This window comes from Poecilia latipinna, unplaced genomic scaffold (assembly GCF_001443285.1).
Source record: "Poecilia latipinna isolate Pla-1442-1.1 unplaced genomic scaffold, P_latipinna-1.0 Scaffold212, whole genome shotgun sequence".
NCBI classification, from domain to species: Eukaryota; Metazoa; Chordata; class Actinopteri; order Cyprinodontiformes; family Poeciliidae; genus Poecilia; species Poecilia latipinna.
In genome coordinates, this window is record NW_015112828.1 from 160,369 (window position 1) to 185,128 (window position 24,760).

General features: G+C 37.7%; 2 long non-coding RNA genes across 4 annotated transcripts; one reads left to right on the forward strand and one right to left on the reverse strand.

Annotated features, from left to right (window-relative positions):
• The first annotated feature begins 4 nt into the window (after nucleotides 1-4).
• On the forward strand, nucleotides 5-22,934 carry LOC106946923 (uncharacterized). 3 transcript variants are annotated; one of them, XR_001424874.1, is made up of 6 exons: nucleotides 229-289; nucleotides 590-672; nucleotides 15,288-15,386; nucleotides 20,076-20,140; nucleotides 20,241-20,353; nucleotides 22,270-22,934. It is a non-coding gene; the product is annotated as an uncharacterized LOC106946923 (long non-coding RNA). The 3 variants fall into 3 exon arrangements; XR_001424873.1 differs by lacking the exon at nucleotides 229-289 and adding an exon at nucleotides 5-91 and having other exon boundaries at nucleotides 20,241-22,934; XR_001424872.1 differs by having other exon boundaries at nucleotides 20,241-22,934.
• LOC106946924 (uncharacterized) lies at nucleotides 3,656-23,011 on the reverse strand. Its single transcript, XR_001424875.1, has 3 exons — nucleotides 22,927-23,011; nucleotides 7,063-7,068; nucleotides 3,656-3,666 (listed from the first exon to the last, which is right to left on the reverse strand). It is a non-coding gene; the product is annotated as an uncharacterized LOC106946924 (long non-coding RNA).
• Nucleotides 23,012-24,760: the final 1,749 nt, after the last annotated feature.

Sequence of the window (24,760 nt, forward strand, 5' to 3'; positions counted from 1 at the left end):
GAAAGGTGGAAGGACACAGGAAGCGCGGTGCTGCTCCTTCAGCGTAAAACTCACCGTGTTTAAGTTAAAGGCACAGTTCATGATTTTTGAGGTGAGTTTCTATGAAATGCAGTAATATATTACGTACAGTCGATAGCTATCGTGGTGTCTTCCTGATTTGTTTGATGCGGAGGCTGAAGCTAATAGCTAACCCAGGGTTAGCTATTAGCTAACCCCTGGTGTCTTGACTGACACCAATGACTGTCCTTCAAAAAGTTTGAAAGACAATGACTGTTAAAGCATTTACCTGGTAATTGCTTTGACCAAATTTTTAGTTAATCTTAAATCTTTTTCATTTAATATGACAGTTACACCGGTTTGAAATAACTAAACAGAGGCCTAGACTGCAGGTAAAATTTTAGCTGCTCAGTTTAGCAAACCACCACTTCCAAAACCATAATCACTCCTGAATTTAAAAGCTCTAACACAACTGTTATTTTAATAATTGGTATTTTTACACAGATCTCCCTGTAAAAATTGTTGTGTTTTATTAACTCGTTTACTCTATCACTCATGTTTAATGACCTAATACAGCAATTCTGCTTTTCAGGAAAATGAATATATGACAACTTCTTGGTGAAGAGGAGTCAGAATTTAGCAACAGCCGTAAAACCTTCATTTCAAAGTGCACAGGTAAGATTATTCAGTTAGTGTACATAGCTCATGTTTAATTAAAACTTTTAATTAATTTAAATTGATTTGGTTAGAAATGTATTTTGTTTTTCTGTCAGAAGCAGAATCAGAAGGAAGTAATGTGTTCACTGTAGAAGATCGATTTATCAAAATCGAAGGCATTTAAAGTCTTTATTTGAATACAATTTTGCATGTTTTACATTTAGAAATGTTCTGCTGCTGCACTTACAACTTAAACATATTTTATTATGCCAGTTAACTACATCTTGTTCCTGCTTTCTTCTCTGTTTTTCAAAATATGAACTGATATAAATAATACGAAAAAGGAAAGATAAGGCAATCAAATGCACCTTATCTAACTGGAAACCGTTAACTGATTTTGCAAGAGTCATTTTCTATACACCACACTTTTTATGCTCATTTATCAAGTGTGATGGAGGTTGGATTTAGTTTTATTTTTTTACTTAAAGTTATCTTAATTTGAAAGTCTTAACCGGAAGCACTTTGACATTTCAAACATTTGCCTCACCTTCACATTTAGAACAACCCACCAGCCATAAATCACCGGTGTAAATTTTTATAGTAGGTTGGCCACCGCGCGTAACACATCCTGGTCTAGGTGGAGTATTAACAAAGGAAAGGTCTCTCTTAGTCACTTAACTAACCAGACTTTATGCAGTTGAAAACAATGCCTGGATGCTTTTCCTGACATGAAAGTGTGGATGTGCGTAATACGTTTAAAACATTTTTATAGACAATGACAACTGAGTTTCTCTTCTTTTCTATAGAACAGGTTGAACCTGCTCAAAGAAGTACACTACTCAACATGTAGAATAACCAGAAGAACCACTGGGATAATATTATGATAGACTATGTGAAGTATGAATAAATAAATAAAATAATAATAGTAACCGTCCAACACTGCGGACATTTCACTGATGGTTTAACACTTAGATTCCATTTAATTGATCAAATTTTAATTATTATTTTACAAATGATCTGAAACATTTTTTTTAATAATAGTAAATAGTGTAGACCTTCAGTAATAAATACAGTTATGCATCTAAACACAGCAATTTATCAACTATATCAAGTGAAAGGAGAGCAATAACTTGAAAAATATTACTAAAGAAAAATAAACTATCAAATAAAAAGGCAGTAGAAAAAATGTCAACAAAAAGAAATAAATGAAATTACAAGATGGCATGGTATACTGTGTAACAACAGCATGGTCTTTATAACAGAAAATCTAATTATTGTCTTGTATGGATTTATTCATATTTACATAAACACATTTCAGAAAACTGTGACGTGTTTATAAGTTTATAAGTTAGCATTATAAACAATTGGGTAAAAACAAGAGCAATACAAGAGTTTTAAAAGTAACAAAGTACTTTTAAAACTTAAAATATGACTTATAGTACTAACAATCATGATATTGTTTAAAACTGCTATTTTAAACACGTAAGAGAGAGAGTTGGAGATGTATGTGTTTTAGATGGAAAGGAATTCCAGAGATGGGGGCAGATTGGCTGGAGACTCTTGCCCCCATGGTAGCAAGACAAAAAAATGGGAAAGGTAAGATGAATAGAAGATGAAGATCCAAATCTACATGTAGGTGTGTTGATGTGCAAAAACATCAGACATACAAGGAACAGTGCAAATACTGGCATCCAGGTTTTGAGTTCTATTAGGCAGTTGCAAAGGGAGTTGGGGAAAAAGAGTGGACATAGGTTAATTAAAAACATACATCTGGGTGTCAGCGATGGAAATGAACACTGTAGATGTGAAGAAAACCAAGGAGGGAGTTGAAAAGCTATGTTGGCTCTAGACCCGCCAGATCTGACTGGGAAGGGTTTTGACTAGAAGGATCCAGTGACTCCACAAAGATATTTCAATTATTTTCTGGGTGTGTTGCTAAAACCCTGAGAATTTTAAGGTGTTGTCTGTACAAAGTGTGTGACCTACTATCCGTTCAAACTCTGCACATAATCAACACTATTGAGAAGCATGCAAAAACAGAGAAGTTGTAAATAGTTTATATTTTACCAGATTTATCAAAAAATAATAAAAAACAAAGTTTTTGAGCTTCTTTTAGCCATTTACCAATTTAATTATGTAAAATTAGGAGGAAAGTAAATCTTTTTTTAACACTATGCTTTTAAAGTAATTCAAGTCATGGAAAATAATAACTCTTGGTTCCCATTTTTGTTAAACACATTTCAGTCCAAAATATAGGTCAGTCAGCTTCATATACTCCTTGGATAAGCATTTAGGTTGATTAGGATTCTGTGACTACACCAGTTCTGCATTGTGCAGATTCCCACGTAGAGTCCCATTAGTAAAACCTGTGTTACTGCAGCCATTAGGCAGTGATTAGTGGAGGCAACGACAGGTTTTCCTCTTCATCAACAGGCCTCTCTTGGGAGAACCAGTGGCTCCATCCAGCCTATTAATAGTCCCCAACATGAGGAGGGAGGGGAGTGGTACCTCCCATGGTGCCTGCCCTTAACCACACTACACACACTTTCATTAGCGTGTTAGCTAAATGATTGGCCTCAGGATAGCCCCCAAGCCCTGTAAAGTACCCACAGGCTTCCTGGTCAATTTATTCATTTATTCACTGATTTCAGCATTCACACTCTTCGTGGTATAATATGGTAGATTTGGCTGGGGGTTTTTTATACAGCAAACTGAATGGGGTGTTTGTGTTGGAAACACAGGCTAATATCGAGGTGACATTAGAATGAACACCAGGCTCCTTTCATAGGGATTATACATTAAAAGACAAATGAGTGAAACAAACCAGTACATGCAAAACAAGTGTAAAAAAAATGGCTGTGAGGAATGTTTTTGGTAACGTTTTATTTTGGTAATTTAAGTAGTAAGGACTCTTATAATACCAACTCTTGTCTTACTCCCAATTTTATCTTCTTACAACCATCTTACAACCATTAATCAAGTTGTGGGTACCAATGAGATGAGGTTTTAAAACTTACTGAGTGATTATTGTTCAACTAAGTTATTACTGAAAGGTTTGATTGTGATTGTTGACCTCAGAGCAACAGATTGACTATTTGGGATGAGTGTTTAAAATGTTGTTAGAGGAAATCCCTTCTTGTATTTAAAATACCGTAGTGATTTGCATGTCAATGCTTGCCTAACAGGCTCTGTCATACTAACTGCCCCCAGCTTCAGCTTTCAGCTATCAGTGAGTCATCTTGGCTGAAAAAGTTAATAAAAGGTGCATTAAAAACTATCATGAGCTCTGCAATCAAAAATAATAACTCAAAATGAAATCCCGTGCATACATTCTGTTGATAGTAGGATGTGTAAAAATGAGTTGAATGTAGTAACATGATATCTTTGGGACATGCTAATTAAAATTACATCATTCGGTCGGTGCAATTTACATAGAGGTCATGTTGTGCTAATATGGCGCACGTAGAAACAGCCGGCCCGCAACAATATGGTTTGGTCTGACCCACTGACATTTCAGCACCAAATTATGCACATTGTGCGAATTAAATTAATTAGGGAATTCATTAAGAAATATGGCTTGCGGAAACGAGTGTAATATTTAGTTATGTGATGTAATTTTCTTTCATTGTTAATACTAATTTGTTTCATAACACTTCCTGAGGTTAGTCGCCCACCCTGTATTAACTGTGATGTATGTAATTTGTTAGCCGTTTAATTAATTGTGATTAGAATTAGTGGATGTGCAGCTTGTTTTGACAGATGGTCCCCATCAGTGAGACCTTTGCGCAATTAAATTCTGATTTCTTTCCGTTATGTGCTGAAGTTGGGCTAGAAAATATGCGGCACGTTTAGAAGCTTCACACAAAGAACAATTATTGCAATTTAACCAATAAAGGAAAACATCCAAACACATTGGATTCATTGCATGCGGTCTCTGCTAGTTTCCCACTTAGTGATGCTGGTTAATTGTAGCTATTAGATATAATAATTACATCCTCATATTATTACTCTTCTTCAGAAAACAAGAGACCTATAAAATCTTTACTGATTGCTTCACATTTTTTTTCCACACTTAATTATTTTACCCACTAATATATTCACCTAATTAATTTCTGCTATATTTTTATTATTATTATTATGTTGTTTGTCGCCCTCTTTAAAATCCCATGCATTCCTTTAGCTTTGATTTGTAATGAGGTAAAACCTGTTTGGACTAAGCGTTGATATAGTAGCGCTTGTCCACAAGATGGCGCTTTAGCTCTGTTCATATAATAACATCTAACACAAAGGAAAATCTTTAAGTTATAGAAAGAATAAGTAAGAAGGATTAAAAGATCATACAATTTTTTGAGAAAGCTTTTATGCTATTTAAAATGAAAATGTGGAATTTAAATCAATCCACAACATCTGTAAATTACCTGATATCGTTGTATTTCTGTCTGGGTTCAGGTTTTGCATCAAACTATCTGTGATTATATAACAGGGGTGCAGGTGCATTGTTTCATAATATTGCATGAAGCCCCTGTGGTTACATCCAGGATGTTTTATGAATCCTTATTGTTCTTTACTGCTGCATTTAGCAAATTTAAGATTATTATTTTCACTCATTCTAATTTTTGTTCTGTTTTTTATTTAAACCCACAGGGACCTGTTATAGGAATCATTATAGTGTCTATTGGCATATAATTATAAAACCAAAACAGTGTTTGCCAATGCTCAGAGAAAGAAAATAGAGAAACAGCACAGTAATTTGCTCAAGGTTCTCTTTATATGCACTGTACACAGGGCTAAAAGCACACATGGACAACAATAACAATTGTATACAGAAATCAGAATCTTCCAATTTCCCTTGATTGACTGTGAATGGGGTTTGGCAGGTTAAATATTGAAAAAATCAAATTATGTTGTCCTGTTCATTAAAGGCATTGAAACGAAGAACTCCTGTTATTTTTGGTCTTTTAGCACATGAACCAACAGTGAATAATTAAATGCACTTTGCATTTGGGTTTCATAAAAGCTGAAGTTAGGTTGTATACTTTGATATATATATTGGGACGATCTTGTAGATTTTGCATTTAATTTTTTAATAAATTGTTGATTACAGAAATTTAAAATACTTATTTTTCACATTTTTTAAAGTTTGAAGACAATATCTAGGACATTACGACAGAGCCTAGTGGCAGAGCTATGAGGAAAATAAAATATGTTTGTTGAAGGAAAGGAAAAAAACAAGAAAAACAGAGACATTGAAATCTCTAATTTCCTCCTTGATAATCAAGTCAAATACTAAATGATATTTTACAGTTTTTCCCCTATTCCTTAAATTCATGCAAACCTATAAACTCCTAGGATTTCATGTTTATAAATGCAAAATCCAACAATATGTATAAGTTGATATTATTCATATTGTTTATTTTCCTTTAATTGAATTTAAAAACAGTTTTATTGTAAACATATAGTTTGAGGTATATTTGGGGATGATTTAGTTATTATTTACTTTTCCTATTGTCCAAAATCCTTACACAGTGCTATTTCTCCTTTCACTGTTATTGTCCTAACAAAACAAACAAACAAACAAAAAAAAAAAAAAATAGGAAACAGCAGCTCTGACCTGAAGGACAAATGAAAATTGGTATTGATTAGAAAAAAAACTTCTCTTAGTGCATCTATAATTCTAGACTTAAATAAGAATCTTGAATGGAAATAAATAGCTAATTCATGTTTTTTAATCTTTAAAATGTTCTGCACATTAAGCCAGTTATTTCATCAGATTGAACATAGCATCTATGTAACTCTGTACATCTGCACCTTTCATCTTTTTTTTTTTTTTTTCAGGTGACATGAAGGTGATACGTATTTGGCTCCCAGTGGATATGACTTAATGTCTGACATAAAAAATAACTACATAATTTGTCTCAATCCAGAGGGCTGACTTGGCATGGACGGCTACGGTCCTAAATGTCACCCTGTAATGAGATCTGGCCAAAGGTACACAGTTAGGACAGTGCCCGCTGGCACCTGTGATGCCCACTGGCGGGTTTCTTACCCCACAGCCATTTGGACAACCCCAGTTTCCTTTGTGCACACTGACGTACATGATTTGCATCCAAACAAAAAGTTTCAGTGTGGTCAAGTTTTATTTTCACTTTGCCAATTGAATCATGCAGAAGCAAGAATATATTGTTGCACAAAAGCAAAGCAGAAAATTGTGAGCTACAAATCACAATTACTAGGATAAAAAATGAATACTACGAACAGATTTACAGATCAAGGCAAGACTTTACAAAGATGATACATGCAGATATAAACTGTAGTTTCACGCTTTTGTGATTCACCATTAAAATCCCCCGGATGTCTTAAGCTATACATGACTAAGATCTTCATGAGCTGAAAAATTGCAGTGACCACGTAACACTCATAATTATTCACCAAGAGGCTATCTTCCTAGATGGACGCAGGAAGACTTTCAGTTTTGAGGAACTTGACTTCTTTTGTTTGACTGCTTTGGGACCTATTGGCGACACACTGCGTTTATTATCTTACAAAGACGCAGGAGATGAGGGAACGTTGTATCTAAATTAACTTTTTCTATTTCCCGGTGAATGAAATCAATTCCATCCTTTTATGTTACTTTTCATCTGCCTTTTGTCTTGTTGCGGAATCTTTTCTCTTTCTCTCTCATTCATCTGTTTTGCCCTTTCCTTGATCTGATAGCATTAAACATATAATTAAGTCATAAAGGAGGGGACTGATGAGTGTAGCAGATGGTAATTGCGTCCTACATTTGAATGAAATGATATGCATTGCTACAATTTACAGCCTTCGCCTCATATTTTATTCAGCAACCTTTTATCTCTTTTCCCGCAGAATTATTCTGCAATAAATTTAGACATCTTATCAATAGCTGGAGTGATAGTGGCAGAAACACGAGAAAAATGAGCCTCAGCCGTTTTCTGCTGTTTAAAATAATTTTCCATAATAAAGGAGCTATCAGAGTCGCTCCATCACTGTAGTGGAGGTGGATGTTCCTGCTGCTGATGAGGCTGCTGTTGGTTTGTGGACAATCTGTCACTCTCCTGTTTGTCTACAGAAATGTAAAAGGACAGACCGAAATTGTTTTTGTGATGTTCAGGGCATGAATTTCACACAGCATAAATAACCAGACGGAACTTACTCAAGATGATAAGAAGTTTTTACACTTTATTTCCTAAACACAAATACTCTACACAGATATGTAAGCTATTAGGTGTTTGATGCTGTTAATACTGCTATTTTAGTTGCTGTAACAGAATAATAGAAAATTGAGTTTAACTTTACGGTTAAACTCCACCATGTAGAGTGGACCACAACAGAACTTCATATTTAGTAACATTTAACCTTATCTAAAAATGTTTTTCACTCAGATTTCTAATGACAAATGTACAGAAAACATTTGGAGTTTTTTTTGTAAGTATATTAAAAATGGAAAGTGGAAAAAAAAATCCACATATGCTAATATTCACAGTCTTTACTCAACACTTTCTTGAAATGCATTTGAGGCCTCTTGCCTAATGGACTCAACATCAATAGATATATTCTTAAGGCTAATTCAGCTTAACCAACCTCTTTCTGCCTTTCTTTTTTGTTGTCCATCCACCCATCCATCCATCCATCCATCCATCCATCCATCCATCCATCCATCCATCCATCCATTCTAGCCAATTTTTTTAACCATGGCTCTTACGTTTGAATATAAATTGAACAACCCACAATAATCACCAATTCCCACTTGCAGTATTCTGACTAGGTATTAATCCTTGAAGGGTTGCAGATTCTGGTCTCTGTCTCTAGCAGTCACTGGGGGAGAGGTACTGCTGTCCAGTACATGGTGGGCAGGTCAGATCTTGTGCTAATATGGTTTGTTTAAAGGAAACAGTTAACTCTAGTCAGGCACTTTGCTTTTTATTTTGACCCTAGATAGGATTAATTGTATTTCAGCAAATAACCTCAAATAATAAAGTCAGCAAGTTTTATTGTTGCTCCTATAATTTTCCAAGTGCAGTTTGCCCTCAAAAGTGGGGTCTAAGATGAAGCACCAATCCTTTACTTTGTTATCCAACTTCCACATGAATCCCTCCTCCATGCGATCATTTGCACGTTCAGTAATTCTTCATGAAAAACTTCTCTCCTGTAGTGGCAGCAAGCAGAACAGTTGAGTGGAGCTCTGCCAGAAGACGGTTTTTGTTCCACTGACATGCTTTCCTTTCACCGGTCCCTGGTGAAGTGCTGGACTCCACTGATATTTGAGAACTGGTTACGGGGGTGATATAGGTTTAATTCTCATGTTCCCTCCAACCTGCCAAGAACAGGCACTCCATGCCAGCTGGAAGGCTTTCGCATGTAGACGATAGCGAGGGTTGGGAGTGGAAACGGGGTGGGGGGGAGGGGGGGGTATTAGCAAGGGCTGAAGAGATATACAGTACAAACGGAAGTGGCACTAGACCTTGAACGTGCAACAGAAGTGTTTTTTTCACATTAGTACACACCCCAGGCTCTTAGCTTTTTGCCATGATGCAGGTCCATTGCCTTTAAGTATAAGTGCTTATGTTTGGTCACCTTTTTTTTTTTTTTTTACAGCCGTTAGAGCCTGAAAGGAATCTACCCGGCGTGACCCAACTGTATTTACTGACACCTCTCGAGTTTCCACTTGCTGGTAATAGACTGGAAAACACAGATAATATGTTTGATCGATCAACATGAACATATTTCATTTTGCTGGGATCAATAACAGTTTATAGTTGACAGAGCCCAAAGAACTAGTTTTATTTGTGCTTTTTGATTGAAGTTGTCTTGCTGAGCCGGCAGAGTGAGGCACTGCAGACCAGGCCCATGTGGCAGGCATGGACTCTTCTGTTCTATTATTGCCTGCAATCTGTATTTAAAACTAATATCAGTGTGTGCTGCATGGCTCGGGGCGAAAAGCACCAAACCAATCTGCTATACAGCATGTGTTTGTTTTCGGTTCCTTGTGATGGGAATTAGAATGTGAAAAATAACAATTCCCGTACATTTTTCACAGCTATCCATTTTTTCATTTGAGGGTGTAATGATTAGATTTCTTTTTTTGTATTACGTTTTCACCATGTTCGAAACATAATAGAAAAGTGATGTGAAACCAAAGGGAAAACGAGGAAATTAACTGATGTGCAGGGGAAAGACGTTTCTGAGGCTCAACCTTTTGCAGTTTTCTTCATGTTTCTGCTTTTCATGATCATGCTCCGTGGAACACCCTGCAGACATGGAGCCTTTGCTCTGTGTCATACGGTTCCTGGCCCGGCTGCTACCTTCTGCACACACAGACAAAACAGCATGAGATGGGAAGTCCACATGGATAACCATTTACTACGGTAGGTGTTGCTTCAGGCAAGTTCTATTCAGGGGGAATTCACTGTGTGTACACTGGTGTTACGGCAATAACCTTCTTATAGAGGTGCTTACCCAAACCTCTCTCCTTCAGAACAGTAAGTGGATTCATATTAAACACAATTTAAAACAGTTTACAAAATTTGTAAAAAGAAAAAGAATTTATATTTGTTTTGGTGTTGTATAAGTTATTGGCTGGATGGGATGTAGTTTTTTCAACTTAACTCAGCAAATATTTTGACTTTCTTTCACCAACTAATACATTAGAATAATTCAGACATGCATGCATAATTTTGAAAGATTGTTGAGATGGCAAGAAATGTACAATATGTAGTGAGTGGATTTGGTATTCCTGTATTTCAATCTTTTAAGTAGAAAAAAAATCTTCTAAGTGAATTTTTTTTAAACTTTTGATTAGAATACTAATATCAGTATAAGCTCTTTCAACTCTCAAACCAAGAAAAGTAAAATTCTCTGGTCTGATGTGACTAAGATTGAACCCTTTGTTTGGATTCTAGGAGGAAACCAGGCACAGCTCCTCAGCAGACCAATACCATCGCCACAGCAAAGCATGGTAGTGGCAGCATCATGCTATAGAGATGGTTTGCTGGTGCAGTAACTGACAGACCAGTCAGGATAGAGAAAAAGATGGCAGTGTGCAAAGACATCCTGTATGTGAACTTGCACCACAGCGACCTTGACCTCAGACTGGGGGCACAGCTTAGTTTTCAGCAGAACAACGACCCAAAGGGTGTTGCTAAGATCTCTGAGTGTCTTCAGAACAGTATTTTGAGGAAACAGATTTAATTTACTCAATTTGGAATAAAGGTTTAACATAACAAAATGTGGAGAAAGTTTTAAGTTGTATGATGCAGCTACCAGATTCAAGTTTCAAGCTCTGATGTAAATGGATCATCTAATAATTTATGCTGTTAATTGACAAGCAAGCTTCTGAGCTTGGGTTCACAGCTCACTGGGAAATGCAACGTTTTTCCTTTTCATGGCTTTCTTTATTGTTCTCCATCTAGTTGGAGCTCATATTTTTTTTGTCGTTTCTTACTGCAAGAATATTAAAGTTATTTTTGCATTTTTTCAGTGTACATAAAGGCAATAATTTTCTATGAAGTTTATTTCTAATCATTATGTGTCTTATTACATTAAAAAAGTTAGCCTCATTGACATGTTAACAGCTGCATTTTTATAGGAAGGCAACTTTAAAGTGTATTGACAACAACAGACCTTGTTGTTCAAAAGCTATACAGAAATGACTCATGCTATAACAATGGGTGACAAGTCCTGTATTTACAGAATGTGGCCATAATTGTCCTGTAAGTATGTGTAATGAGCAGCTCATCAGACATCCATTTTGGTTGAAGCAAATCCACTGTCTGCGTGAATCAAGTGTGGATAAAAAATATTAGCATAAAAGACATATCTATCTTAGACTTTTTTCTTTTACCACTTTTACTGATTTTAGTGTCATCATAAGTGTCTAAGCCAATTCAGTCTTTTTAAATAGAAGTTGTGTAGCTACCATTTTGCCTGTGGGGATAGAAAGATACTTGGTTTGTAGACTGGTCTGTGTGGAATACTTTTTGTCAGATAAATGCAGCCAGAAATAGGTAAAAAGAACATATTGTGAAAGGTCACTAGTGATGGTGTGGCAGCCATTTCTGCTTTTAGAGTATTAAGGCTAATTAGCAATATGTAGGGCTTATATTTTTTATATATCTTAAAACAGGCTTCTTTACGTGTTTTTGAAGTTTTAAACTCCCAAGTGGTTTAAAACGGGGCTAAAAAAAAAAAAATCCTTGCAAAGATGGGTCAAGAATGAAAATGTCAAATTTTACATATTTATAAATAAATAAAGAAAAACACAAAATTTCAAACATGGGCCTCTGAGTTAAGTAAAAACTACATAGATGATCAAATAGATCAAATCAGAGATGTAAATTAATAACGGTTGTTTAAATGTTAAATGGAATGGTTTTCCTCCAATATCCGTTTATTAAGCATAAAATGCCACATTTTTATTCCTCTTTTTTTAACAATAAACATCTCTAATTGGAGATTGATGAGTCAGCAAACACTAAGGACAGGTTCTAAAGTTTACTTAGACATTACTATGAAATAGTCTGAGTTGTAAGTGATGCAAATCATTTAGGCTGTTGCCATAGTGTCATACAGAAGTACTTGCCCCCTCACTAATTTTATTTTTGCATATTTAAGCTTTTAAGATCTCAAAGCAAAAAATAATATCAGAAATACATAACCTGAATAAAAGCAAAAAAAAAAAAAAATCACAAATCACATTATTTCATTTACTGGGGGAAATAAAGCTGCTTTGGCTTTTTACAAAAAAGTAACTGTTCCCAGTCTTTCCGCCCCCTTGTCAAATCATGAATCAACTGTGATTAACTGCAAACAAGAACTAGTCTGACATCATGAAGTAGACAAAAGTATTTAAAAACCACCACATCAGTATCCATTCTAAAAAAAAAAAATCAAGGACTAATTATAAATAAAACCACTGTTGAAATCACTCTGGAAAGGATTACAAAGCAATTTCTGAGGCGTTGTGACTATAGACAACCACAGTGAGTCATTACCTACAAGTGCAAAAACATAAAGCAGTGGTGAACATTGGCCATCCCAGCAAGAGCACATCACAGTCTCATCTAAGAGTCTGCAGAAGAACCCAGGGCAACATCTTAAGCCTCACTTGCCTCAGTTAAATGTGAAACCTTTTTGGTAGATTTCATCTGATGTAAAACTAAAACATTATTTCACCAAATGAAGATCACAGTCAAACATGGTGGTGCTGTTTTGTTGCAGAACCAAGACAGCTTGTTGTACCTGAGGTGAACCACAGATTCTGCTCTCTAGCTGAAAAATTATGCAGCAGAATGTCAGTCTATTAGTTTGTGTCTGTAAGCATGACAATAAAAAGTAAAAATGGAAGAAATCTGAAATGGGACAAACACTTCTCCTTAACACTATGAACTGATACGCGACACGATCAAACAATTTTGTTGAAATGTTTTTGGAAACATTTGAAGATTCAAATTTGTCCCTAAAGAAACAAGCAAATAAATAATTGCAATCAGCATGGGATGTGTCAAATCTATATGCTAAACTTCCCATGCAGATTACATGACATGAATTGCTGCCACTACACATTACAATTTGAGAACTCCGCCCTATAGATTACAGCCACAGTGACCAATGCTTCTGGTGACAGTGTTGCCTTTTGCAGCCCACTTGCACTAACGGCTGGCTCTGTGTGTGTTTGCTGTGGGGCTGCATTCGCAGGGAATAGCAAATACTTGGAGGACAACGCGCTAAGAGTGTCCGTCCCTCTGCCTTAGATTTGGCACAGGTTTAGGGTGAGGCATGAGATGCATATTGTTTGTGTTCATTTGAATAAGGACAAATGTCAGATTTCCATGGCTCCGGGCAGCCTGCATGTTAGATGATCAACTCTTTTGGGCCCCTGGATGTGGGGTCATCAGTAGCGCTTCCAGGTCACTGTCACTGCATGCCGGTTTGAGGCCATAATTGACCTTTTGACAGAGCACAGGGAGACGGTCTTTCTCTAAGGGCAAAAATAATCATTTTACATTTACTTTTTGGTTGTGCTCATGTTGACTAATTAAATTGTATGGGTTGCTACACATGTAAAGTAGTCTAAGCCAGACCTTTTATTAGTTATGATCATATTTAAACATTTTTTAAATTATATTTGCAAGAATCGCTTTTTTGACCACTGTGGCCAAACAAAAACAAGGCATCAGCAGGTATCTTACATGGTTTGGGGTTACTCAAACTTATTTAATTAACACGTAGCTATATATAAACAAAAGATTTAGTTCCTCCCATGGTCTACTGTAAAGCCACTGTTGTTATGGTGTGCATGGCTGCAGAGAAAGGTTGAATACTGCCTGTAACCCAAAGCCCCTGAGCTCCCTCAGGCTTCTTTCCCAGTACACAGTCTCCAAAGAAGCGTGCTTTCATCCTTGACTGTGCTTGTTATACCTCACAACATAGCACCCAAGGCTACATCTCTCTTTAAAACCTTTATTGTTAGCTTTCATTCACATTATTAGCTTTGCCTTATCAGGACATATTGAATATTCTGATGCCCTACATGTTTATTTTTATGGTATTTTGTTCTGATCAATCTTTCTCTATCACCTAATGTTATAAAATGTATTTCTTTGAATCATGCAGTGGCTTAAACAGTATTTCAAGCAGCTAATCTGATTTTGTGTGACTGAAAGATGCTTCCAAAATATTTGCTTGCTACTTTATTAGTTTTTACCTACAGCCAGAAAAAGGGAAAGGAAAGCAGCAGAACGCCAAAGGCCAGGCCTTTGAGACCACAGTATTACATTATTAATTAAAATATAAGTCGCCTTGTTGCCCATGGGTATACAGTGTAACACACTTGATTGAATCAGGTACTGGCAGCCGGGGCCTTTTTGTATTTTGCGCTTGAAGGGATGAGAGAAATTTGAGCTAGGCTGTATTACTCTACTCACTCTCACACACACGCACACACACAAAACATGTTTTGAGAAACGGTTGTGAGCTGTCGCTGGAAAGCTATGTAGAAGATTTAGGAACGGCAGTTTAATTCCCATAGAGCTATACTGGAAAGTTTTCTCACTTATTTTGATCAATTCATATTCTTTTTTTTCCCTAAGATGCAACACAACCATAAAAGGTTGGTTGTTTGTTCAGTTGAATCTCTTTTTTTTAAACAGATAAAAAAGCTATTTCTTTGTCTCAGCTGATCAGTCCAACTAAACATATCTAGAACTTGATTCAGCTTAATCCTATATTAACTTTCAATGGCACATTTTTAAATGTTCTCATTCTTGTCAAAGACAACACCTTAGTTGGCCAGATATTCTCCATTTAATTACACACTTAATGCAGGCCGTTTTGTCCCTGCACCAAACGGCCTGGTGGTAACAAACCACTTAGTCCAAAACCTCTAATTGGTGACGTCCAAAGGCAGTTGGTTGTAATAGATTTTGAAAGTTATTGAACTAAAACAGGTGGAATAAAAATGCATGCTACACATTTTAGATGTTTTGTGAAAAGATATAGAAAAAGCTGTAATGCAACCAGATGCAATAATTTTATAATTTATGTCCTTTTTATTTCTTCTCCTATTCTCTGATCTCATCTCCTATCTTCTCCTCTTGATTCCTACTGACCTCCAGTCTAGGTCTGTTAGATGTAGTCCAGGTCATGGCAGACACAAGGAGGATGGAAATATCAAAGCCAGCCCAAGGCCTTTACATTCGGTTTTCCTGCTCGAGGTAATCACAGTGTGCAGATCAGTGCAGTGCACAGCTGAGGCCTTGTCCTCTCTGCCTTTCATTCCTCCATTCACTTTCATGGAGCTTTAATTCACTACATCCAGATCTGCCACCTAAAGCAAATTTCCAGGTTTGTTTCTTCACATGGCGAAATGGCTAATGAGATTTTCGTAATTGCAAATGTGTCATCTTTGTGCTTAAAAGGGAAAGTGAGAGCTCCGTTTATGTTAAAAAAAAAAAGAAAAGAAAAAAAAGACATGAACCTGGATGCATCTAGAGAAGTGTTTGTCAATAAACGGGCCAATTGTGTGAGGTTCTGAAGTGTATCGAGTGGCACAGCTGAGTGAGTCGAATAGTCTGCGGTCTATTGATAACTCGCGCCTGCTTTAAAATCCTGGCACAACAATGCAAGAGGAGCCTTGACCGCTCCACTGAGCAACAATGCCTTTCCTCACTGGCAGCTCCAGTGTAACGATGACAAACAACAATAAAGGATCTGTTTTTGCTCATCAGCCTTTCAATCCTGGTACGTTTTGATAAGAATATTAAAAGGATTTGTGGAGAGAGATCTTTTTTGAAGTTCCTCACAGCCCACCATAGTGAGAGATCTACCTGCCTTCACATCTGTCATTTCCTCTTTGCTCACACCGACCCACCCTCACAGACAGTTCCTCCTCCTTTATCCCTCTCGCTGTCAGTCTCTGTGCGCAAAGAGCCGGTTGGCTGTGCCTCTAGCTGGGAGGTATGGTGGAGAGTGAGCAGTGTTGATGTGGATGGCCCCTGGTCACAGGCCAGGGCCTGGCTGTTAAAACGCAGCCTCTTTTGTGCGTCAGAGCCAGCACTGCCAGTCCCATTCCGCCCCGTCGCTGAGGGTGGGGAGGCATTTACCAACCGCATGCATTCATTCCAACGGCATAGCTCGACGCAGGGCTAAATGGCATTGTTACAACGCGTCTCTAGGAAGTGTTGACAGGTCCATATGCTAATTTTAATGAATGCAAGGGGGAAATGCATTTTTTTTTTCTTTTTTTGTTCGCCTCAGCTCAGCTGCAGAATCCTATCTGCACCTAGACTAGCAAAGATAATTGCAGCAAACTCAAATGAGCTCATTAGAAAATGTATTGAATTTACACATTATTTCCAGTAGTTAAGCTGAGTTATTTTCCCTCAGGACTCAATTACATAGTCATTTGTGACTCAGGTAAATGGCTGTCTATGTGTGACTTTTTCAACTGCGGAACCAGAGCTGCTGAATAATTTGTAAGAAAGCTGTTTTACAAGCATCATTTGTGAGAATTTCAAACTGGGGGGAAAGAAACTGCAGAGAGGATAACTCCCAGCTTTTGTTCCTTTATCCACTTCATTTGATTAACTAACAATGTTTCTGTCAGTCATGAATTATTTGAATCCTAGTAATGTTTTTGTTCACAACGACCTTGTTGTCTTTCTGACATGCATAATATTGTCAGCAAGAGTCTCACTGCACTTCATCTAGTCAAAAGCGCAAGCGTATATTCTTATTCTTTTTTTTTTTTGCAACGAAAGGAGGACAGAACACTCAATCCAAACAAGACCTAGTGAGTCACGGTTCAGTAACAGGGATTATGCCGGCCCACTGTGCCTCGAAATGAACGTGAACATTCATCGGGTGACTCACGCCTTGAACTATATCCTCCCGGAGCCACAATGAGAAGATTGTCGGCGGAGCGGGGCATGGTGTGGAAACTATGTGACAAAGAGGAGTGCCCAAAATTCAAATGGCTTGTCAAATTGCTGTTTGTTCTGCCTGAAAATGGGGGATGTTTTGCTGGAAAACAAAGAATTTTGGATGGATAAGCATGAGAATTTCCAGAGAGCGCTGTTTTGGCGATCACTGGATGAACTTAAGTGACTCTAACTCTGGGCAGTGATCCAAGGAACACACTGAGGACAGTTTCACAGCCCATGTGGGTCGGTCACCAACATCAAGGTATGGCAAGGTTTAAAAAAAGTTACACAACTACTAAAATGAACTATCATGCAATTAAAGGCCTTTCAATGGGATGTCCGCCATAATGCCAAAGGAATCAGTTCCACGCAGCTGTACAAAGCATCAAGTAGTGCAGTGCTGCCCCTTTCTATCCTGCTACAACTGCCTACCAGCTGGCTGAAAAAACTCCTACACTTCCCTCTTGTTTGCAAAAGGACAGACTCTGGTGTTTGGAAATATTTTCAGACACATAAAGCATGTAGTGGTCGGGAAACTAAAGCAACATACCTCTCACAGCCCTAAGTGATTTGCTGCATATCTTTCTTTTACAGCATTCTGCAACAGTTTTTCTTCCAGGATTGATCTGCATTTAGCCTTATTCATCTTTACATTTATTTGTTCATTTAGGCCTGATTTGTGAATGCCTTCTGGTTTTCCTGTTGATAGATGCGCTAATCAGAGCTGTGGATCTCTGTAGCTCCTCCAAAGCAACCACATATGCAAGCTTAGTATATAAAGCAGCTGAAACTGTCTTGACCACTTTAAATGTTTAAGACGTTTAAATTGTTTGTTCATCCTGAGCTCAGTCATACTTTCTCTCAATCAAAACCTAGTAATTTGGTAATCTATGATGCATCTTATAGAATCATCATTACAGTAACTCTTCTTTAAATGTCTCCACAACTTTTTACCGGCTGTGTTTTGTGGTCTTCATGATGCTGTTTGTTCAAATTCTGGAATTATATTGAGATTTAGTTACACAGGTGGACTCTACTTATTAATAAGTGGATTTCTGAAGGTAACAGGTTGCACTAGATTTGATTTATTAGTTAAGAGGCAAAAAGGGTTCATTGCTTATATAAAAAACACACTTTATATGTAAAACTTCCATTTGACATTCACAGGCTACTTTGTGTTTTTATGTAATACATTAAAGTTTGTTGTTTTGGGGTAAAATAACAAATAGATGTCATATATTGACAATTTATTCAAACAGCTTTATAACCAATTATAATGATATTAATTATGGCTATTCTGTTTTAAATATAAGCAAATAGTTTATGTTTTACATCTGTATTTAAGATTTTTGGTGTAAATACAATATTACTTTAAAAACAGTAGTTTTTCCTCAAGATTATCATATCTTGAGAATTTTATAATAGTTCGTGGCTATGTCAAAAAATTCTTGAGAACTTCAGTGAGTGAAATGAGCTACTGAAGTTCTTTTTCTTGATTTTTAGCTGCAATCTCTTTACAATAATAGGGAAGAAGATCTTCTACAGTGAGACAACTTGACCACACTCACGAAGGATATTCTTTACTTAGCTGGATAGGGAAGGGAGTTGTCAGAAAGGTCATTCTTTAGATTCACATTCAGTGTGTTCAAAGTGCATAATTTGCTCCCAACTCTGCTGAGCCAGCAGCTTGTCATGTATGCAAAACCACGTTATGTGTCAGTCTGTGCACCTCTGCGTTGTGATTTCGTGTTGCCACACAGTCTGTGCCGCAAATGCAGGCTGCCTTTGCCCTCGGAGTGGCCACGAGGGGAGTGGGACCGAGCCCAGCGCCGCTGCGGCCCTGCGAGCCCCGGTCCAAACACATCCTCTGCACTCAGCTGTAAATATCACCAACAGCTGGTGGCACACAAGCTGGTCATGCTTAAACAAATTCCTGGCATACATGTGGAGAAGGAAAGGGCTTCTTTTGCTTTCCTTTGAACAAAGCGCCCATATACTGTAGCTACAATCTGAGAAATTACATCAGCATGTCAAGTCAAAGAAAAGGGATTGCTAAGAAAAAAAAATCTATTGCCATGTAGGTACTTAATCACATACAAGCCATCTATCTTTGAAGATAAATTCCCACCAAAAGAAGGTCAAACTTTTTGGAAACCTGTTTGATCCAGCGCTTCTTACCGCAACTCATCACGCACACACACAGCTCTGTTTAGTGAGATAGGATTCATCAAAGTCACCTTTGAGCTCAGTCGCCCATCTACTGCTCATAGTATCACGGATAATGACATTCAGTGTAGCCCAGATCACATTTATGATAGCATATTTGATACAGCTGTACTCTAGTGAAGAATAACACAGCCTAAAAGAATACCCCCCCTTCCACCTGCCCTCTTTTTTTCAGTTTAAACACAATCCATTTTCCAGTGTAAATCACTTGTCACTCTATTGCAAATGTAACTGCTGTGATCTGAAAGAGAGAGGTGGAGAGACAGAAAGAGGGAGAGTAAAGATTATCTTTTGGGCCATTTCACTGGCACCGTTGCGTGACAGAGACTGACAGCTCTTTCAGATGACTGACAGGTGTCCTTTGAAATGCCGGTGAAGCAGCTTCTGTTCCGACTGTTGAAATGCATATTTGGAGCTCTTATCATAAAGGCATGGATGGCCCAGATAGGTGCCGTTAACATTGCAAATGGCTCCAGAATTATTCATTGTCAGTGCTGTGGGAAAGAATGAGGAAGGGGCTGTGGAGGTGTGTGTGTGTGTGTGTGTGTGGTGGTGGTGGTGGCGGTGGAAGGGGTGAAGTTTGATTATTCTGCTCACACAATGGCAGGGTGCTTAATGATTCCTCTCCACCTTGGCAGCGGCATGTGCCGACTTCAGGCGCTAGCGGCGGGTGACACAGGTCTGGCCAAGTGTTAGAGCAAGATCATACGTCCAGGCCCCATTTTAATTTCTAATACATTAATCTTTTCCTCGCAGATCCTCCATGAATATTCCAGGGCTCCTTGTTTGTCAGGAAGGCTGTCTCGCTTTCATCTATTCAGGTGGTTTCATTCACTGTGAAAGCCAGCTAAATGGACCCGATCAGTCAATGACAACTGGGATACAATAGAGCCCCGTAACACGTCCCTTTTCTCCTTTCAGGCTCCTGATAGACAACCCTGACACCTGCTCCCCAGGGACACCATCCGCCAAGTCACTGCACTGCTCCTGGAGAGACTTCCTTTACTTTATCAGCCCATAAAGGATTGTCACAGGTGACTATATCTGCTGAGGTATGGAGCTGCCCCCTTCTGACCTGCCACCTGACGTGTGGTCGAGGCGCCACGCTATGCGTCAGGAGCGGATTAAGGTGGTTTAAATGCTGTCGTACAAGGCACTTCACACTTTCTAGAAATGTTAAGCCTTTGTTCTCTTCCATTAATTAGCATTGTCTTAAGTTCATTAGACCACAGCTTGTGTTGTTACTAATGAGGCAAGTTAGACCACCCACATACACCATACCTTTGTAGAGCCTGACCTGACATAGGTGTTATGTGCTTTTCTGTCCACGGTGTAATGACTTGCATTGCTACTGAGGCAGGTGGGACTTACACATCAACCATTATTTTTGAGTAGCAACAACAATAATGGACAAATTCCAGTTAGGTTTCAGGATACATTGTGTAATAGAGTCAGTATCGCTTAAATTGGTTTCTTTTTATTTCATTTTTTTAGGATTCAACTGCAACATTTGCTATGGTTGATCATTCTCCTCTTACAAACAGACAAATGAGATTGAAATTTATTGTAGTCAGTGGATCATTTCATATTTATCTGTCCAGTTCAACCAGGAACATTTTTTTCTCTGCTGCTGCTGTAAGTTATGGTGTTCCTCAAGGATCCATTTTGGTGCCACATACTTTAATGGGTCAATTCTTCATTTCTTTTCATCTTTATACAGATGACACATAGATTTACAAGCTGATTCCCCTTTCCCTCAAGAAACACCTTAATGCTTTGTGACGTAGGTTCACCAAGATGTCAGAAAAATCTACAAGATTTTGATCCACATTGATCCAATTGGTGGAAATGAATCAGTTGTCCAGGATCTTACCACATCCCACAGTGCTCTAATCCTGAGTGTAATGTGTTTCTGAGCCACTTTGCTGTTTATCTACTGCCAGAGGTCTTAGGTCATCTCTTCATTTTAGCTCTTTTTATTCCTTTACATTGCTGTTGTAAACATGTAAGTACAATTGATTTGATAAGATTAGATTTATGTCTAAATTTGTATGCCAAAATATTATTTAGTATTGCTGAGATTGATATATTTGTTTGGAATGGTTAGACAATTAATCCTGAGTAATGGTTTCACATGATCTCAGTGATCCATTTAAAGATTCAGTGATCTTTAAATGGTCACTGAAGGGTAAAATCCTGTTTGGATGGAGTGTAAAAGACAGATTTTCCCAGTTTCTAGACTTCCACAAAAGTTTCCCTACTTTCCTGCAAGACGTCTCAGGGCAGTGCACTTGTGTTAAATCCAAATGAGCCTATCTGTCAAATCTCCCCTTTCCATAGCCAAATGAGACTCACAGGGGCCTGTATTCTACAGCGGCGCCACAAAGCACCATAACTCAACACAGAGAGCACCCCAGCATTGGAAGCTTAAAAGCACATTGGCACATACGGATATTAGAAGTGTCAAGCCCTGTGATGTAGACTGGGTGCCATTCATAATTACGATATCTGATTTAGGCTCAAAATGAACGCTCTAAAGGGAAAACGAGAGGAGAGCACCAATATTTTAATGGAGAGGAGACAGCCTTCTCCCTCAAGGAACATCTCCACTGACAGTGGCTGCTGGAAAATTGGGATTTATACTTTCTGTTTTCTATTAATATGGAGATGAATACAGGTGTTCCAGTGTTGTAAAATTAGTTTAGCTCTTGCATATTGCAATTACACGTGTTGAGGAGAAAAGCGAGCTATGTGCATGTTCACAGGCAAGAGAAAATGGGGAAAAAAACACCTGGATTTAAAAATGAACATAATAACAAATAACTCTATGCTCTCCAGCCCCCCTCAGCTCAGTTTGGAAAATTGTGGCTTGGCAGACACAAACACTTTTCCTTGTTTCTCACATTAAAAAAAGGGCCACAAATAAACTGTAAACATTTCACTTTGCAAGGGTGAAGTCTTGGGATGCCTCATCAAAACCATGCAGAATTCCCTCCTGTCTGCTGTGGGGATTTGTGGAAGGTATTGTAGAGAAGATGACACTGGCACAATTCCCAGCAATATGAGGTGGGGATACACCATCTTAAAATCCTATTAATTCATGGCTGAGGCTCTTAGGTCACCACTTTCTATCACATAAAATTGGAGGTCATACATAGTATAGACAGAACTATTGGTGTCAACATTGTATTCACTGTTTTTCTTTTTCATAGGAAGTACTCATAGGTCAGTGGTTTAGTGTTTAGCTATATCTCTCTTGGAAAAAGCCATTAACGGAGTCATTACTACTATTACCATTAACTCTGTGTACTCCCTTTGTAATTCTTTCTGGTATTCATTGCAAAGTAATTCACATATTTGTGTCTCTGTCATTGACACAGCTCCTATAGTTGCTGACATTACATTTGTTTGCTCTTTGTTTTTTCTCTCTACAGTGGCCTAGTGCGTTTTCGTTGCCATTGTGCAACGGAAGCTGCCATCTTTGCCTTTGTTGCAAATAACTGTGTACTTTTGTGTACCACTGGTTTTGTATTTAACTGTGTCACTTTGATAGACAAAGCCATTGTGAGTGTCAATATTGCCATTACGTTTTTTTTTTTTTTTTTACTAACAATCATGTCACATTATATCTGACTTTTACTTCATTGACATAAGGCATGTGTCATAATTCTGCCCCAGAAGAAGACATAAACAATGGCTTTGCTATTAGTTATGTTTTTACCCCTTTAGCTTGCTTTGTCTTTTTATGGTCTTGTGACAATAAGATAATAAAAAGACAACTTTGACATTTAACCATAGACGACAACATCAATTATTACTTCCGTCCGCACAGAAGTCTATTTGCAGTTACATTTAATTAGCCAAAATGTCCACATAAAAATAACATATTTTGGTAAAAACTCAGAATTTAGCATCAAGACCAGCTGTGTGAAAGTAGCTTTGGTGTGCTTCTTTTGTATGTTTGTCCTTAAAAGGTTCTCTTGACCCAGACAGTCTCTGTTTAGCTGTATGTCTTATCCGGTAGAGATGCAGTTATTATGGCCACCAGTGGTATCTACTCTCTTTGCTTTTCTGTCCATTGAAAGTTCTCCAGCTATTGGCCGTGTCTCTTTCTCATAAGGGAGTTAATCCTGGCCACTCTTGCCACACGCTTGTTCTGGATGAGATATTAATGCCAAGTCAATGGCTCAAGGAAATTGGCTTAAGAAACTGAAATAAATCGGAGAGTATGTAACTGAATCTTATACTGTGCCTGTATAGGAATTTATTTCTTTGAACATATTTTGATTCCAACTAGGTTTAGTGGCCTTGTAAAGTGCCTTCAGGTGACATTTTTTTTGTCAATTGGCACTAAATATTAAATTAAATTAGACGTGAAAGGATGAACAGACACACTTTGTTGGTGTTTTTTTTTTTTTTTTTTTTACATCTTAAAATACCAAGATTGCCCTGTGTTTATTAGTGAACTACTAATTATAAAACTCATACTAAACGTCATCTTGTAGTTCCTGCAGTTTCTTCGGAGGTAACTCTTGGCCTGCTCTGTGACTTAATCAGTATCAGTGTAGCTTCTGTTGCGCTGTACTTGAAAGCAACACAGATTTATAACAAGACATGAAAGCCACAGCATTTACCTGGCATCAGGCTAACTTTCCCCCCTCCCACAGCCCACAGAGTGGCTGTGGCATTGAGGCGAGACATTAATTCACTGTGTCAACCTGTCCCCCTGGAATATTTATGATGCTAAATACATTTAATTAGGCACCACGAGTTCTGATGGGAGAGAGAATGTACTGACAGTGAGAAGAAAAAAAAAAAAAAGATTTTGTTACCTCTAATGGTGATAGGCTGTTAAAGCTTCGTGCTCAGTCTCAATGATGGGAGAAATAACTACACCATGGAGGGGAACTTGAATTATCATTTGTGGCATGTTCATTACGCTGCCATCACTGCACCTCAAAGAGGATAGTACATATGCTTGCTGAAAAGAAGGATGTTTTCACAAGCATAAACAGGTATTATTAATTCACTGACGCTGAGACTGCAGGGAAGATGCAAAAACTAACAATCAATTTTCATCGCACCAGAGGTTTATTATAAGAAATTAGACCTATACATCATGCAGTAAGTCCTATTAGTTCTACTCACTGCAGTAACATACTTTATCTGTACCGCGCCTTGAAAAGTATTCAAACCGCGTCAATATTTTCACATTTTGTCACATAAAAACACTTCAGTGGTTGATTTATTGAGATTACTTGTGCTATACTGACATCAAGTAGCGCATTGTTGTGAGGTAGAAGAACAATGTTGCATTGCTTTAAAAATGCTTCTCAAATAAATATACTTAAAAAGTGTACAATGCATTTGTATTCAGCCCCCTCTATTGTTGTGCCTCTAAATTAAATCCAGTGCAGATAGTCCACCTGTATGTAATTTAA